Below are 16,667 nucleotides of genomic sequence, written 5' to 3'. Positions count from 1 at the left end.
GAAAAATTTTGCAGGTTAGTGGAATTGAGCAAAGAAAAATTTAGAATGTTAATTTGGGGCAATTCAGAAAGAGTTCATATTCTCCAAGTGGTGAAAGTTTTATTGCTGAAACAAAGATCCTAGAAACTTCTCAAGCAGCTGAGTGTTTTATTTAAGTGTTATGTTTTAAAAACTCAGTAATAGGAGATTTCTATGGTATTGTAGACAGAAATAAAGATATTAAATCTAAAAGGGAAAGTTGATAAATTCAGCTTTTCTTTTGATTCATCTTTTATTTTTTTAATCACTTTATTGAACTATGATTGACATGCAAAAATCTGTACTTATTTAATGTATACAATTTGATGAGGGTGGAGATAAATATAAATCTGTGAGACTCACCACAATCAATGCTATAACCCATCACCTCTAAAAGTTTCTTCCCACCCTCTTTATTTTTTTTTTCTGTGCTATTTTTTTAAATTTTATTTTATTTTTAAACTTTACATAATTGTATTAGTTTTGCCAAATATCAAAATGAATCCGCCACAGGTATACATGTGTTTTCCATCCTGAACCCTCCTCCCTCCTCCCTCCCCATACCATCCCTCTGGATCGTCCCAGTGCACTAGCCCCAAGCATCTTTTATTTTTAAAATTATTCCTATTTGCAAAAAATAACTCGAGAGTTAAATTCTGTTAGTACTGACTACAAGGGTGGATCCAGTTCCATCACTGGTACTCCTTTACAATTTCATCAGTTTGAATGTTAGCTAGAAATACATCACCATCACTTAGAACCTGGAAATTTTTGTCATGCAAAGACTGCCTCTGTTGTAAGGGGATCTGATACATAATCGTGCAGAGCTATAAACAATACCACTCAGACCTACAGAACTTTCTGAGAACTTGTAAAGAGCAGAGGTCACTCAATTAGATCTGACTTTGTAATTCCTCTTGAGAGGAAAGTTCAGTTGGATAAGCTTTATATCCAATCTTTTTGGTTTTTTGGCTTTCCAGGTCTTCTCTGTGGTGACATTTACCATGATAGATTGCCACCTGTATTGTGGGCACTGATTTCTGGTTAAGGTGTGGCAGTTCAGGCATTCCTCTAAAACACTGGCATCCAGATCTGCTGTATCATCAGAATTATAAGTAGGACCTTTAGGCATACTCTCCGGGATGAAATTACTGCTATCAGCCCCTTAGTGAAGTGAAGTCGCTCAGTCATGTCCGACTCTTTGCGACCCCATGGACTGTAGCCTACCAGGCTTCTCTGTCCAAGGGATTTTCCAGGCAATAGTCCTGGAGTGGATTGCCATTTCCTTCTCCAGGGGACCTTCCCAACCAAGGGATTGAACTCGGCTGTCCCGCATTATAGGCAGACGCTTTACCGTCTGAGCCACCAGGGAAGTCCATCAGCCCCTTAGGCACCCTATTTATAAGTTTTTCAGATCTAGAATTCATTGTTAATAGTTTTGACTGTCCTAATAGCCCCTCTACTTTTTTATCACACAAATTAAGAATGGACAATAATGCTCTGTGACTTGTGGACACAGCAGAGGAAGGAGAAGGTGGGATGGATTGAGAGAGTAGCATTGAAACACTTCCAGTACCGTGTGTAAAGCAGACAGCGAGTGGGAAGCCGCTGCGTAACTCAGAGCTCAGCCTGCTGCTCTGCTGACCTAGGCGGGTGGCAAGGAGGTTCAGGACAGAGGGGATTCATGTGTACATACAGCTGATTCATGTTGTGGGATGGCAGAAACCAACACAACATGGTAAAGCAATTATCCTCCAATTAAAAATAAGTTAAAGAGAAGAATGCTCTGTGATGACCCAGATGGGTGGGATAGGGACTGGGAGGGAGGCCCAGAGGGAGGGGATATGCGTGTACAAAAAGCTGATGCACTTCCTTGTACAGCAGAAACTAATACACCATTGTAATGCAATTATACTCCAATAAGAAAAAAAAAAAAAGAATGTCCTAGTTATGGTGCAAGTGACCCTCAAGATAGCACCACTGGTACCTGGAAATCTTCATCTAACAATGACAATCCACTGAGTTTAAAGTCTTTATACATTGGTGAGCAATCTTTGAAAAAGCAGCCTTCAGAGCAAAGAAAAAAAATCATGGAGTTATAAATGACCTGGTGAGACATGGATGTCCAAGCAGCTGCCAGAAGTTGACCAATCCAAAGTCAAAGGAAAACTCAATTTGAGTGTCGGCTCATTTAAGGAGAAAGCATGATCATTATTGCCTACCTAAAGATTATTGTCACACTGACACAACAGACTAGTCCTCTAAATTGAGGAATATTTGTGCTAGGAAATCAAGTGCCTGGCACAGAGTAATCACTCTGTTAACATTGGCAATTAATTCATATTATGTTATATTATAATTTATATTATATAATTAATAATTATAAAATAATACTTTTATAATCATAAAATAATAAAAATAATATTACAAATAGTAGTATTATAAACATATTACTATTCCATAGAACTGAGAAATAAACTGAAATTTCAAGTTGAACATAAAAGCAAGTACTACTCTTTTACATGAATTAACACAAAGCCTATAATTCAAGCTATATATTGAAAAAAATCTTTCTGCCAAATTCATAATGTGAGGAGATAGCCGCCCTGCGCTTTGATCCTGCTATACAGGTGGAAGTACAAAACAGCTCATGTCTGATAATATGTACTCCTCTACAGTGTTTGACAGAGATAGTTTGGAAGATGTGATTTAACTAAAAGAATCTCTGGAACGGAAATGACAAGCCTTCTTACAATGAGATTAAGCATTCTGCAGCTTCTAAGAACAACTCTAGTTACAGTCTTGGGAAAAATGCAACATATTCCAGACACCTTGCTAGATTTCATATTTTACAACCATCATCCCATTGGATTTTCTCAGAAGTCCTATGAGGTAGTATTCTTCCTTCTTTTCACATATGAGGAAACTGGGATTCAAGAACTGGTTCCTATCACACAGCCAGTAATTGGTGGGCTGTGGTTTGAACCCAGACTGACTGAATCCAAAGTCTGTATTTTTAACCACTACAATTCATGGCTTTCCCACTAATGCAAGTTCAGTGTGAGCTCTGTTCTTCTCTTTGCATTATTTTATGCATCAAGAGGCTTCACAGATGTGATTCCTTTAGACTGTCTGAATGATTGAGTGAACCTCAATGCAAAGATTGTTAGGTTTCTCTGAAACACCCTGTCTGTGATAAATCTCTCAAAGGAAATAGTCCAGGGATAATAAATTGAGGCATCTTGGGGACTCATGGGAATTTACCTCTGTGATTGATGGAATGAGCCGACTGTCACCTGCACATATAGTAAATAAAACCATGGAAATGCATGAGGTTGCCACCTGAAAATTGACATTGGTTTGTTCATTTTCTTACAGGAAGAATATAATTGAAATGAAGGAAGCTAAAGGGAACTGTAAGAGTGACTGATAGAAAGATAGAGCTTAGATTAGGAAACTAGAAGAGAGAATGAGAAGTTTTATTATTATGATATTACTATGTCTTCAAAGTATGCCAGCGCCCTTTTCTCAGTGAAATCACAAAGTATATAGCACTGCACTAGGCGCCGTGGAAGAGAGAGAAAGAGAGAGATCTGGGGGAGAGAAGAGGTGTGCGGTCTGCTCTAGACAGCTAATGATTTAATTAATGGTTTAAAATTAATTTATTGGATTGACTGGCATTCGCATGAACACCACAGGCATGCGTTCATCACCCAAGCCCACTTTGCTGATAATTTTGTGTAATTTGTCTATAACGAAATGGGCCTTCTGAGGAAGAAAACCCAAGCTCTCTTGAGCAGGAAAGGCTGAACAGAATGGAAAATGCACTGTGTCAACGTCATGGAGGCAAAGCGTTCCTTAAATAGGCAAATGAAAGAACACCAAGGCAAGACCCTGCCTTTTATTATATGGCAAAGGAAAGCAGATAATTAACGATGCGAATGGCAGAAGACCTTGGTGCTTCCAGTATCCCAAATTTTAATTGGGGAATAGAGAATTGACTCCAAAAGAAAGAGGGTCAGGAAGAGTTTTTTAAATATGGCTTTATCAGCCTTATATTTTTATCTCAAAAATTTGTACTTAATTTGTACATGATATAAATGGCTGACATTCCAGAGGATCTGAGATAATCATCAGGACCTCTTACAAGAAAGGGGAGGTACTGGGCTAACTCCTCAGAAATTATTTAGATATCTACTTCCAAGCCGCAGCTACATGAAAATGATAATGGAAGAGCATAAGCATTAAATTAGGAGGAAGTAACAGGAGGAGAAAAGTTCAAAAAGGGAAGGAAAAATATTTTGTTTAAATTTCAAGGAAACAGGAGGATAGAAACTTCCAACTGACGGTGTGTTTGGGCCTCCATGAGGAATTGTAAACATTTCCCTTTGAGACACTTCACACTAGGGTGAATCATGCTTCTACCAAAGTCTTTTCTAATTAAGTCTTCTGTATCTGTCTGTAGGATGTGGAATTAGCTATGTCCTTGACTCCCAAACCTTTCCAGAATTTAACTCCAATTGGAAAACTTTAGTGTGAAACCACACATCTCTCCTTTAAAGTCATAGCTGTTAAAAATGTGCTCCTGACTGTGGGCTATTGTGTCCCTGGAAGGAAAATTCCCAGAGAATGACAGGATCAGGGCCATGGCGCCTGCTGAAAGTTCTTGAATGAACAGACCCTGACCACACAGTTAGAGAACACCTCTCTCCTACTGAATCTTTCTAGTACAAAATCTCGCCCCGTGTCATTGTCCTCATGACAAGGGGTATGTTCGGAAGCCAGGTTCAGCATTCTGTCAGTGGTCAAGCCCTTTGCCGTTTAGACAGCCACTACGCCTCTGCTCACTCAGGTTGTGGAGGCAAACAATGATTGTCCCTCGGGTTTAATGATAGTTTCACTTTGAAGAGTTCAGAATAAAAGACACCCTGAACACAAAATAATGGTCTCCGCGGATTACTATGATCGTCCAAGAACAGAAGATGAAAAGGGAAAAGTCCTTGGTAGTGCAAGCTTTTTATGACATATGAACGGACAGCCCATGCTTTCTGGACCCAGGATGTCACGGAGACCTGCCAGATTTGAAGGTTAGAAAGTTCTTGTGGGCAAACAGAAGTGACATGCATTGCATAAGCTTCTGCCTGGAGGAAGTTTCAAAGATTCCTCATATCCTGGGCTACATGAGAGTTATAAAATCTAACCAATAAACATTACAGATCTAGACTGCTATCTTCCAATGCAGGCATTTATTTTGGAAGACTAGATACACATATTGTCTTTTCATTGGGGAGATTGAAAGTTCCAAGTGCATAACCCTGCCTCTCTCTCTCTTGGATTAATGTCAGTTAAATGTCTTGGTTTCAAAGTGTCAGTGAAAAAGCTAACAGCACTTCATTTGAAAAGGAAAGATGCCAAGAGACACAGTGACTTAATGTCAACCTCCATCCAGTTAATGCTTAGGTCTTCTTCAATCAGAGAGTGATTTCAAGTGAAAAAAGCAAAATTCTCCATTAACTACAGATTTAGTCATAATTTCTAGAGAGCTTAAAGTAAGGATGAAAAATCACATTTTTAGACAGTTTAGAATGTAAATCAAATATAAAAACACACACAAAATTCATTTCTTGGTTAATCAGAAGACACAGCATATCAGTGCAAATGATCCTTCTATTAAAATTCAATGGAAAAAAAATTAGAAGTTAAAGTTCACCCGGTTGACTTAATCGCTGATCTTTCTTTTTTGCCTTTTCATACTGTTCATGGGGTTCTAAAGGCAATAATACTGAAGTGGTTTGCCCCAGCCCCTTCTCCAGTGGACCACGTTTTGTCAGAACTCTCCATCATGACCCCGTCAGTCTTAGGTGACCCTACGTGGCATGGCTCATAGTTTCATTGAGTCAGACAAGGTTGTGATCCACATGATTAGTATGGTTAGTTTTCTGTGACTGTGATTTTCATTCTGTCTGCCATCTGATGGACGAGGATAAAGTGCAAGCTTCCTGATGGGAGGGACTGGCTGTAGGGGAAACTGGTCTTGCTCTGGTGGGCATGGTCATACTCAGTTCAGTTCAGTTCAGTCACTCAGTTGTGTCTGACTCTTTGTGACCCCATGAATCACAGCATGCCAGGCCTCCCTGTCCATTACCAACTCATGGACTTCACTCAAACTCATGTCCATTGAGTCGGTGATGCCATCCAGCCATCTCATCCTCTGTCATCCCCTTCTCCTCCTGCCCCTAATCCCTCCCAGCATCAGGGTCTTTTCCAATGAGTCAACTCTTCACATGAGGTGGCCAAAGTACTGGAGTTTCAGCTTCATCAGTCCTTCCAATGAACATCCAGGACTGATCTCCTTTAGGATGGACTGGTTGGATCTCCTTGCAGTCCAAGGGACTCTCAAGAGTCTTCTCCAACACCACAGTTCAAAAGCATCAATTCTTCAGTGCTCAGTTTTCTTCAAAGTCCAACTCTCACATCCATACATGACCACAGGAAAAACCATAGCCTTGACTAGACGGACCTTTGTTGGCAAAGTAATATCTCTGCTTTTGAATATGCTATCTAGGTTGGTCATAACTTTCCTTCCAAGGAGTAAGCGTCTTTTAATTTCATGGCTGCAATCACCATCTGCAGTGATTTGGGAGCCCCCAAAAATAAAGTCTGACACTGTTTCCACTGTTTCCCCATCTATCTGCCGTGAAGTGATGGGACTTGATGCCATGATCTTCGTTTTCCTAATGTTGAGCTTTCAGCCAACTTTTTCACTCTCCTCTTTCACTTTCATCAAGAGGCTTTTTAGTTCCTCTTCACTTTCTACCATAAGGGTGGTGTCATCTGCATATCTGAGGTTATAGATATTTCTCCCGGCAATCTTGATTCCAGCTTGTGCTTCTTCCAGCCCAGCGTTTCTCATGATGTACTCTGCATAGAAGTTAAATAAGCAGGGTGACAGTATACAGCCTTGATGTACTCCTTTTCCTATTTGGAACCAGTCCATTGGTTCCATGTCCTATTTGGAACATCAACCCCATGGACTGCAGCACATCAGGCCTCCCTGTCCATCACCAACTCCCAGAGTTTACTCAAACTCATGTCCATTGAGTCAGTGATGCCATCCAACCACCTCATCCTCTGTCATCCCCTTCTCCTCCTGCCTTCAATCTTTCCCACCATCAGGGTCTTTTCAAATAAGTCAGCTCTTCTCATCAGGTAGCCAAAGGATTGGAGTTTCAGCTTCAGCATCAGTTCTTCCAATGTACATTCAGGACTGATTTCGTTTAGGATGGACTGGTTGGATTTCCTTGCAGTCCAAGGGTCTCTCAAGAGTCTTCTCCAACACCACAGTTCAAAAGCATCAATTCTTTGGCGCTCAGCTTTCTTTATAATCCAACTCTCACATCCATACATGACTTCTGGAAAAATCATAACCTTAACCAGATGGACCTTTGTAATGTACACAATCGTAATATAGCTCTGAAGTGGCAGAGAATGAGTTCAAATCTGACACCCATAATTTTGCTGTTTCCACTGTGCATGTGACTCTGATTTTTGCAAGTTTAAAAGTGATCTAATCTCTGCTTCACAGAGATTAAAATGATACCGTATGTTCACCATCTAGAGTAGTGTCTGACAACCAATAGGTATCCACAAAAATGTGATGATAGCAATCATGGTTATTGCTATTAAAGGAAAAATTCACAGAAAGACTTGCCCCCGTGAATGGTCTAATAATAATACCCTGAGTTCTTTAAAAGAAAAAGATCTGTTACTTTGGAAATATAAACTATCTCCAAAATCTACATGCACGTATTTCTTGCAAGACTAGATAATTTTATCCTGAGATTCGGTCACACATCATAGATCACAGTTAAGCATCAACTGGATGGAGGATATTTTGTAGTGGTGCATAAAGAGAAAGAAAAAAAAATTACAGCCACTTCAAAAATTCTAAACAATGACTAGAAAGCAAAAGATTAACTGCCTAATAAATATACCTGGAAAATTCCTTCCATGGCTAGAATATGAAACTCAACCCAGTATCAGAGAAACCTATTTAAAACCAAAAATGCATTTCAGATGAGCACTTGTATACGCTTCAGCTGCTTGTATTTTAGCTCATAGTAAATGAAGATGTTCTAGCAATGTTCAGAGATTCTCTCATGTACATGATTGTGTCATGGCTGCAGGAGAAACATTAAAAACTGCCAAAAAGGAGGACTGGTAAAGACGAGAAGGGTAAAATGGTCTGCTTCTACAGGGGCAGAAGAAGCAGTGTGACAACTTGCTGTGGGTGGGCTCTGTCCCCCGTATTCAGCTCTACAATTGTCTAAAGGAAACATCCTGAAGTGGACAGGAAAGGTTATCAATAACCCCAGGTGAAGCGATTTTCCTATTTTTATGCAATTTCTTTCAGAGGACCTACTTCTCTGGCCCTTGTTTCACTTTATCAACTGCATATGTATAAACACATATACCACCAGACCGTAAATAAAGTAGCTGGGAGTAGTAAACATGTCTGGTTTTTAAGACAGGATGAGTAGAATACCAATGGTCCGTATTTCTCATTTGGGCCGTTTTTGTCTATCGCGTAGTGACTTAAATGTAACACTAGGCTATTTAATCCACCTAAATTTAAATTATTATTTGATCCTAATAGCACCTGTCTAACATATTCACCGTCAAAATCAGCAACAGCATCCCATTAACTAGGCCTCACCTGTGGAAATAAAGGACCAGCATCGGGAGAGGTTTCCATCAGAGAAACCTGGAAAAGGAGCGTCTCTTAACTGCTTTAGATCTAATCTCAGTAATGGACAGACTCTAGTTTCCCTGTGTCTTTTCCCCTCCTCCTTCACATACTCACTTTGGGTAATTAAAGAAAAAAAACAGATGTAGAAAATTCCTGAGGACATTAAATTAATCCTCTGTGAAATTTCATTATTTTATTCATAAATGGTATGGCAGGGTTATAAACATAGTCCGATAGTAATTGTGTTAGGACTAGCTGCAGTGTAAAATTTTTAAGTACTAAATTTCATTACCAAAACACACTTGGAGACACCATAAATGAATGCGGGCTTTAATCTTTGAGTGAATGTAAACCGCATCCTCAACTGTGTAACTATTTTGCACATCAAAAAGAGGGAATTTCTCATTAGCTGCTATATCAAGCTTTTAGTTTAAGGAAAGAGCCTTGCCCAGTAAAACTGAAAACAAAGCCAGATCTTAGCCAAATTGATTTCTCTTTGCAGGCCTGACCTCTAATAAGTGACTTGTGTAGAGCTCTTACCACTTTTTTCATAAGCTAAAGGAGAAAGAATCATTAAGAGATGAGCCTAAGGCATTCTGAAATATACTTGCCAAATAATAAACGTATCAATTTCTTCTAAGTGAATAAATTTTTAATTCTCATCCAACTCTACCAAGCCTAACAGCGAGGAAATGTAGGTGCCAAGAAGAGAAATGAATCTCAACAAAGAGTGTATCTCCTATAATGGGAGAGTCAAGACAGACAAGTTATTAAGTTATTAGATAGGAACCTTAGAGATAATGTCTTAAAACATAGGAAGGGCAATGTTCAACTAAACATTAGGAAAATGTATTGCAATTTTAAGCGTTTCCAACTACAGACCAGAGAAAATATTCAAGGACAGAAAAAGACGCCTACCTTAACTTTTTAAGATTCATCAATACTGATCCTTACATCTAGTAAGAAACTGGATTGTACACTAGAACTAGCATTGGTGATGCAAAAGTGTGTGTCCAGCCCTTTTCACATCTAACATTTTATACATACATTCTCTAGTAGTTATTTATTTCATTAGCACAAGGCAAGTTTCCCATTTTTCTAAAGGTGAGGGTGGTTTTCTTATTATTACTGCATAGAAGACTGCAACCAAATTTCGTGACAGTTCAGTTCAGTTGCTCAGTCGTGTCTGACTCTTTGCGACCCCACAGACTGCAGCACGCCAGGCTTCCCTGTCCATCACTAAGTTCTGGAGCTTAATCAGACTCATGTCCATCAAGTCAATGATGCCATCCAACCATCTCATCCTTTGTCGTCTCCTTCTCCTCCCACCTTCAATCTTTCCCAGCATCAGGGTCTTCTCAAATGAATCAGTTCTTCCCATCAGGTGGCAAAAGTATTGGAGTTTCAGCTTCAGCATCAGTCCTTCCAGTGAATATTCAGGTATGATTTCCTTTAGGATGGACTGGTTGGATCTCCTTGTTGTCCAAGGGACTCTCAAGAGTCCTCTCCAACACCACAGTTCAATTCTTCTTGCACTCAGCCTTCTTTATATGACAACTCTCACATCCATACATGACTACTGGAAAAACCATAGCTTTGACTAAACAGACCTTTGTTGGCAAAGTAATCTCTCTGCTTTTTAAAACGCTGTCTAGGTTGGTCATAGCTTTTCTTCCAAGGAGTAACCGTCTTTTAATTTCATGGCTGCAATTACCATCTGCAGTGATTTTGGAGCCCAAGAAAATAAAGTCTCTCATGGTTTCCATTCTTTCCCCATCTATTCACCATGAAGTGATGGGACCCGATGCCATAATCTTAGTTTTCTGAATGTTGAGTTTTAAATCAACTTTTTCCCTCTCCTCTTTCACTTTCATCAAGAGGCTCTTTAGTTCTTCTTTGCTTCCTGCCATAAGGGTGGTGTCATCTGCATATCTGAGGTTATTGATATTTCTCCTGGCAATCTTGATTCCAGCTTGTGCTTCATCCAGCCTGGCATTTCGCATGATGTACTCTGCATATACGTTAAATAAGGAGGGTGACAATATACAGCCTTGACATACTTCTTTCCTCATTTGGAACCAGTCTGTTGTTCCATGTTCACTTCTAACTGTTGCTTCTTGACCTGCATGCAGATTTCTCAGGAGGCAGGGCAGGTGGTCTGGTATTCCCTTCTCTTTAAGAATTTTCCACAGTTTATTGTGATCCATACAGTCAAAGGCTTTGGCATAGTCAATAAAGCAGATGTTTTTCTGGAACTCTCTTGCTTTTTCGATGATCAAATGGATGTTGACAGTTTGATCTCTGATTCCTCTCCCTTTTCTAAAACCAGCTTGAACATCTGGAATTTCATGGTTCACGTATTGCTGAAGCCTGGCTTGGAGGATTTTAAGCATTACTTTACTAGCATGTGAGATGAGTGCAATTGTGCAGTAGTTTGAATATTCTTTGGCACTGGAATGAAAACTGACCTTTTCCAGTCCTGTGGCCACTGGTGAGTTGTCAACATTTGCTGGCATATTGAGTGCAGAACTTTCACAGCATCATCTTTAAGGATTTGAAAGAGCTCAACTGGAATTCCATCACCTCCATTAGCTTTGTTCATGATGCTTCCTAAATTATGCTTCCTATGGCCCATTTGACTTCACATTCCAGGATGTCTGGCTCTAGGTGAATGATCACACCATCGTGATTATCTTGGTCGTGAAGATCTTTTTTGTACAGTTCTTCTGTGTATTCTTGCCACCTTTTCTTAATATCTTCTGCTTCTGTTAGGTCCATACCATTTCTGTCCTTTATTGTGTCCATCATTGCATGAAATATTCCCTTGGTATCTCTAATTTTCTTAAAGAGATCTCTGTTGCTGCTACTGCTGTTAAGTCACTTCAGTCGTGTCCGACTCTGTGCAACCCCATGGACTGCAGCCTACCAGGCTTCTCTGTCCATGGGATTCTCCAGGCAAGAACACTGGAGTGGGTTGCCATTTCCTTCTCCAATGCATGAAAGTGGAAAGTGAAAGTGAAGTCACTCAGTCATGTCTGACTCTTAGCAACCCCATGGACTGCAGCCTACCAGGCTCCTCCATCCATGGGATTTTCCGGGCAACAGTACTGGAGTGGGGTGCCACTGCCTTCTCCCAAAGAGATCTCTAGTCTTTCCCATTCTATTGTTTTCCTCTATTTCTTTGCACTGATCACTGAGGAAAGCTTTTTTTTTTTTAATCTCTCCTTGGTATTCTTTGGAAGTCTGCATTCAAATGGGTATATATTTCCTCTTCTCCTTTGCCTTTAGCTTCTCTTTTTTTCAGCTATTTGTAAGGCCTCCTCAGACAACCATTTTGCCTTTTTGCATTTCTTTTTCTTGGGGATGGTCTTGATCACTGCCTGCTGTACAATGTCATGAACCTCCACCGATAGTTCTTCAGGCACTCTCTCTATCAGATCTAATCCCTTAAATCTATCTGTCACTTCCCTTATAATCATAAGGGATTTGATTTAGGTCATACCTGAATAGTCTAGTAGTTTTCCCTACTTCCTTCAATTTAAGTCTGAATTTGGCAATAAGGAGTTCATGATCTGAGCCTCAGTCAGCTCCCGGTCTTGTTTTTGCTGACTGTATACAGTTTCTCCATCTTTGGCTGCAAAGAATATAATCAATCTGATTTCAGTGTTGACCATCTGGTGATGTCCATGTGTAGAGTCTTCTCTTGTGTTGCTGGAAGTGAGTGTTTGCTATGCCCAGTGCATTCTTTGGCAAAATCCTTAGCCTTTGCCCTGCTTTATTTTGAACTCTAAGGCCAAATTTGCCTATTACTCCAGGTGTTTCTTGACTTCCTACTTTTGCATTCCAGTCCCCTATAATGAAAAGGACATCTTTTGGGGTGTTAGTTCTAGAAGGTCTGGTAGGTCTTCATAGAACCATTCAATGCCAGCTTCTTCAGCATTACTGGTTGGGGCATAGACTTGGATTACTGTGATATTGAATGGCTTGCCTTGGAAATGAACAGAGATCATTCTGTCATTTTTGAGATTGCATCCAAGTACTGCATTTCAGATTCTTGTTGACTATGAGGGCTACTCCATTTCTTCTAAGGGATTCCTGCCCACAGTAGTAGATATAATGGTCATCTGAGTTAAATTCGCCCATTCCAGTCAATTTTAGTTCACTGATTCCTAAAATGTCGATGTTCACTCTTGCCATCTCCTGTTTGACCACTTCCAATTTGCCTTGATTCATGGACCTAACCTTCCAGGTTCCCATGAAATGTTCTTTCCAGCATCGGACTTTATTTCTATCACCAGTCACATCCACAACTGGGTGTTGTTTTTGCTTTGGCTACATCCCTTCATTCCTTGTGGAGTTATTTCTCCACTCTTCTCAGTAGCATATTGGGCACCTACCGACCTGGGGCGTTCATCTTTCAGTGTCATATCTTTTTGTCTTTTCATACTGTTTATGGAGTTCTCAAGGCAAGAATACTGGAGTGGTTTGCCATATCCTTTTCCAGTGGGCCACATTTTTTTTTAGAACTTCATTAAGACCTGTCCATCTTGGGTGGCCCTACATGTCATGGCCCACAGTTTCATTGAGTTAGACAAGGCTGTGGTCCATGTGATCAGTTTGATTAGTTTTCTGTGATTGTGGTTTTCACTCTCTCTGCCCTCTGATGGATAAAAACAATTTAGTGACAAGCAACCATTTATTAAAGATTCCTTATTGTAGCCAGTTGCTTTGGGTCTCTGCTCAAAAACCATCAACCCCCACTTCTGTTTGTTTTTAATTTATTTATTTTTAATTGGAGGATAATTGGTTTACAATATTGCATTTGTTTATGCTATACATCAACATGAATCAGCTATAGGTATACTTATGTCTCCTCCCTCCTGAACCTCCCTCCCATCTCCCATCCCATCTGACCCCTCTAACTCGTCACACAGCCCTGAGCTGAGCTCCCTGCACCATACAGCATATTCCCACTGGCTGTCTACTTTACATATAACCTCCACCTTTAGCAGGAGTGAAAAGTTAGAAAGTTAAGTCGCTCAGTCGCGTCCGACTCTTTGCGACCCCATGGACTGTAGCCTACCAGGCTCCTCCCTCCATGGGATTCTATCCTTGCTCAAAACTAGCCAACTTCCTACCTTCAGCAGGAATTAACATAAATCTTTAAGTTAAAGCTTCCAGAGCTAAAAAAGGAAGCTACAAACAAAACACAGATGGAAACAGCTAGGAATTATAAGGCATGACTCTGACCTCCAACAGACCCTAAGTCTTAATATATATTGATTTGACTATATTAACATATTAAATGAAACACCCAGACAGAAGGACCAAAAAAAGGATAAAAGGGGGTGTCCTCCTACTCTGTCAGAAAAAGCTCTGCCCTTTCCCCATAGACTAACACATAGCCTCCGCGTCATTAGCCTCACTCCTCCTCTGTCTTTACTCTCAAAAATTAAATCTCTCTCACCAGGTGTGTTTCCCTGGTGGCTCAGTCAGTAAGAATCCTCCTGCAATGCAGGAGAGCCAGGTTCCATCCCCAGGTTGGAAAAATCCCCTGGAGGAGGAAATGGCAACCCATTCCAGTATTCTTGCCTGGGAAATCCCATGGACAGAGGAGCCTGGTGGGCTACAGTGCATGGGGTCGCAAAGAGTCAGACACCACTGAACAACTAAATCACCACCACCAGGTGGGCAAGAAGCTGATCTGTGAACTCAATTTCCACTTCTCTATTCTTTGGCCACTGAATAAAGCTTGTACTGCATCAATCTCAGCTTTGGTTTCAATATTTGCCTACTAGAATCCGAATGAAAACAGACACCCCCTCCCCCCACCGACACACCTAGGCATCAAGGCAGAGAGCCTCAGCTGGGCTAGGGACACAGCAGGGTTCATAAGACTTAATTCAGTAACTCTACGTGTCAGGAATTTGGACAGCACACAGGAAGAATGGATTGTTTCTGACCCATGTTGTCGGAAGCATCATCTGAAGATACTAGGAAGGCTGAGACTAACGTCATCTGAAGGCTGTTCACTTGCAGGCCTGATACTAATGGCTATCAACTGGTACTTGAGCTAGGCTGGTCAGCCAGATGACTAAATGTGGCCTCCCCATGTGGGCTGATATTCCTCAAAATATGGTGGCTGGGATCCAAACACGAGGGTCTCTAGAAAGGAAGTGCCAGGTGATAGTTGTATCTCCTTTTGTGTCCTGGCCTCACATGTCAGACAGCATCTCTTCTTTTGCACTCTGTGTGCCGGGTGGTCACAGAGGCTGACCTACATCAGGAAAATTAGACTCTCTGTTTTGAAGGAAGAGAAATGTCAAGGTTCTGAAATTCTGGGACTAGAAACCTGGCTGTGGACATTTTTGGAAAATAAAGTTGGCCACGGTGATTTTTTTTTTCCTTCTCTTTTCATTTCTTTATGTTTCATCTTTGCTTTCTTATAGTGTCTAAGGAAAATAGCAAATATCACAGAGAAACCACACTTCTGGTAAATTCTAGTGATATTTTGGTCATTTGCTGTGAATCAGCTTATTGTATATTAATGACGTTTTTACCTAGGATTATTCTGGTAGGCCTACCAGCTGTTTGTTCTGACATAGGCATTTTGGAGTTTAAACTTGAGGATAAAAGAAAGTAAAGGAACTTGGAAGTGCTAATTGTTGGAAAGAAGTCCAGAAAGCAAAAGATGTTTAAAAGTGGAATGAAGACAGATGTTGAGATTTGCCTCTATTGAGAAGAGAGATTTAGGATGTGAAGGAAAGAACTCTTTGTTGAAAAGGATTAAATGTTTCTTGGAGCATGTAAAGTTTTCTGAGGATTTTTAGAAATCACTTATTTGACTTCAGGGCATGGTATTTTCTGCATACTGCCAAGTAAACATTTTAGTGAAGAAAAAAATCTTCATTTATTTATCAACAGATATAGTAACCCCATTTCTACCGTTCTGGGAATAAATGAGTGATGCTTTTGAATAATCTCCTCTGTCCTGATGCTATTTCCCTGACTCATTGAAGATACTTACAGATGATGGGCCTGGCCACTTCACTTCCTGGAATGAAACAGGCAGCACAAGCGGATTCTAAGCTAATGCAGTTGAGTATTAACAAAAACGTAGAGAAGAAATCTACTTCTTTGAAAGCCACATCCCATGAAGCTCTCTTTTGATATTACAAATCAACATTCAACAATCAATTCTATAGAAATAATTTCAAAAGTGCACGAGGACGCTTATTGTAGGATTGCTTGTAATAGTGAAAACTGAAACAAACTAAAATGGACCCCAGTAGGGGAACGTCTATATTTGTCAAGAACACTACCTCGGCCTTCAAATAACATATACGTGCTTTCATGGAAATGTGTCTGTGTTTTATTGAACCAAAAAAAAAAATTGTAAAACATAATGAGTAGCAGAATCTTATTTTTGCTTTTAAAAAGAACATTTATATCCTAAATAGAAGACTTAGCTTTCCCATACTGCACAAAATCTCTAGAAATGATAGGATATTTTCTTTTTAAAATTCACAACCTGCATGTAGATCGATACGCAGAACTTTCAATGGACCCAAATGTATAAGAAATTCTTGAAAGACGGAAAGCGAGAGAAATGAAATCATAATGAAAAAAAGTTCCCAAAACATGCAGAGTGTTTTTCTTTTAGAGAAGTTAGAAGCAGTAACAAGGGAGCTTCATATCCAAGTCTAGTGGATATTATTGCATTGGCCAAAAAATTCATTTGGATTTTTCCATAAGATATTACAGAAAACCCAAATGAACTTTTGGGAAACCCAATAGGATCTAGACATTTCCTAGGAGTAATCAAACGGGCCAATCAGAAAGGAGAACCAAGCAGGTCATGAGCTGCATATCCCACTTTCTGAGTCCAGAGAGCAGCATA

Source organism: Bos taurus, chromosome 10 (assembly GCF_002263795.3).
Source record: "Bos taurus isolate L1 Dominette 01449 registration number 42190680 breed Hereford chromosome 10, ARS-UCD2.0, whole genome shotgun sequence".
NCBI lineage: Eukaryota > Metazoa > Chordata > Mammalia > Artiodactyla > Bovidae > Bos > Bos taurus.
Note: the sequence above shows the minus strand (reverse complement) of the source record.